Raw genomic sequence first — 2951 nt, 5'->3', positions numbered from 1 at the left:
TCCCACAGCTGCCCACCTGGTGCCATGTCTCACTTCTCCCACCTCAGTCTATATATGTGACTCACACACACCCTTTACTGTACTCAGCGCCAAAGTGGGCTCTAGCACCTCCCTTAAGCACAGGCGTGACGCTTCTCTCCCTCCAGCTCTGCTTTTCTGCTCTTCATCCACATGCTGAGCTCCGCACCTTCTGGGGCTGATTTAACCCAGCAGGTTTCAGCCAGGGCCCTTCGAGCAGTCTCCAGCTCTATTGCAAGGAATACAGTGTGTGTAAAACTAAAACAACGTTAAATGAAGGTGTCAAACGTGATTCAAATTAGTTCTCCTTTGAGGACTGGGAGAGATCTTTAATAGCAACTCATTTATATTCAGAGGCATCCTTAACCTGTAAGAAGTCACAAGTCTTGAAGGTCTAATAAGGCCCCAGGTCCATCTCAGTAGCAAAACTATAGTAGTACAAGTCAGTAACATCCCAAGTAGATGGTGTCCCACTGCCTACACAGTCTGTAGTGATGCTGACAGGTATTTAGACTTAGGCCTCCTGAGTCTCATGCCAACCTACAGATTTTCCAATTAATGGCCTATAAATGACCAGATTTCTAAGGCTAGAAGCAATCACTATAGTGATCAACTGAACCTCTACATGCACATGCCATGATATTTCAGCAAGTGACCCAAATATTAAGTTACCAACAATGAGGTCTTAACAAGAAAGTCTCTGTGCTGGAGCTACAAAAGCAGTTAGACCTATTAAACTTTCACAACACATAATACCTTACAATAGATGTTGTTAATTGGCAGTGGATACACAAATGCCTGTGACAGATCTTAAGATAAAGCTCTGAGAATGTATATTTCTGTGCCACTTTAGTTGAAGTAGATGACTAAAAGGGACAGATGGCAATTTCCTGTCACTGGGGCCACAGCACACTGTTCTCAGCTGCTACACTCTCTTCTCAACTTCTTTCCTTTGGTCTAGAAATCATGCCTGGGCTTGTCAGTCTGTGACACGAGATTCTGCCTGCATTTTCCATTACTCTGCATTTCTTACGATTCTCATGAGTCTGTTTTCAGAGTCCATATTGATAGTAAAAGGGTTTCAAAATCATGGGGATTTAGGGTTAGAAGGAAAATTAAGCTTAGTAGACCCTGAGAAAATACCCGGGGAATGTGTAGGCTTTGTACCTTGCTAGAACTGCATATCTAGTACATTATAAATGATATAATTGTTAGATATGATGATTGTTTAGTAATTAAATATAATTACTGTTTAATCGTAAGAATAATCATGAGAAACTGTGGTCAGAAGCTTGAGAAAGGTCACAAGAATCTCATGCTTGAATAAAGTCAATGTATACAACAGAGCAATATAAGTTTAATAATTAATATGTAAGTTATATAACAATAGAATATAAAATACATTCAGCTTGAAAGCCATGTCGGAGTCAGATTTAGGTCTGTACCCCTGATTCCCAGAGCTCTCAATAAAAGCACGTGCATATCCCGTGATCATGTGTGTTCCTGAACGCTAACACTATGAGTGAGAGCTGCACTAATAGTTCACTCCTTAGAAATATTTCTCTCTACATATCTGCAAATATGTACTGAGAGACACACTTTGCAGTTACAGAATTCATGTTCCTCTTAAAATAGGAAGGTTTTAAAGCATGAAGAGCTGTTTTGTATAGGGCCATTTAACATTTTTTTTTTTAATAAAAAGAGGCTCTCTGAGGGTTTATATTTCATTCTCTTCAGCAAACTGGTGTACTGGAACTAGCTGAAAATTAAAAAATCAGAGACAATATCTAGCTGCTTTCCAAATTCTTATTGAAAATTTTTCTATTCCTCAAAAATTACTAAGTGAATATTTTTATAAATTATCAGAATTGTGTCTTGGATTTTTTCTTCTGTGACAACTCATTACTAGCTCATGAGCTATTTCAGAGGGAAGTCCTCCCACAACAAAATAAGACAGGAATAATGCAGCAGCATGTCTGCTGTTGCAACTTTAATAAAAAAATCTTAAATACGAAAAAAAAAATCTTAAATACACTTCAAAACACAAATTTAATTACACTGCACGGAGCAAATTTCTCCAGAAAGGGTCTCAAGTGAAGGGCAATTACTTTCATAACTGAAGTATTCTGCGTTGCAGAAAGCAATGATTCTGACAATTTTTCCCTTTCTTTTTTCTTTTTGGCAACACTGTGTGTCCATAGTCTCAACAGGTACAACTATAATCTCATCACTGCAGCGCTTCACAGGCTGCCAGGATTTGATTTGTTGACTTTGGACGCGACTCCCTTGCAGTTCTTCCTTATCTCGGTATGCAATGAGGTACCAAAGGAGGGAAACGTACGGAGCAGACGCTCAGGGAAAAGCGAAGGGTCCAGACCCCATGGCGCCTGCTCGCTCTACCTTCCCGGCAGCAGACGCGCTGCAGGGGATGAGGCGGAGGACCACAGCGCTGTCCGAGCTACCCGGGGCTGCTCAGCCGCTCGACCCACGCCCCGGGCGGCGCTGCCCCGGCGCGGACACCGCGGCGGCGTTTCCTACGAGCCGGTGGCCGGGCGACCGAGGCAGCACCCGCCCCTCGCTGGCTCAGCCCTTCCTCTCCCTTCCAGGTGTAAGGACGGCGGCGGCAGCTGCCGGAGGAGGCAGGCGGCGGCTGCGGGAAGGAGCAGGCGGCTGTCCCGGCGCAGGCAGCGCCGGCCCTTTCCCGCCCGGCGCGGCGGGAAGGGCGCGCGCGGGGGAGGGCGGGCAGCGCCAAGAAAAGGAGCGAAACGGCTCCGCGCGGGCGGGAGCCCCGTCCCGCGCGCCCGCCGCCTTCCCGCGCGCCGATTGGCCGGCGGCGCGGCCGGGGCTCCCCGGCGGCCGCGCCTGATTGGCCGGATTGTAAAGCGATGTCTGAGGGCGCCTGGCGGGAGCGGCAGAGCCGCGCGCCCCCCGCG

This window comes from Lonchura striata, chromosome 1A, assembly GCF_050655825.1.
Source record: "Lonchura striata isolate lonStrDom1 chromosome 1A, ASM5065582v1, whole genome shotgun sequence".
Taxonomy (NCBI): Eukaryota; Metazoa; Chordata; class Aves; order Passeriformes; family Estrildidae; genus Lonchura; species Lonchura striata.
This window is presented reverse-complemented; position numbering follows the sequence as displayed.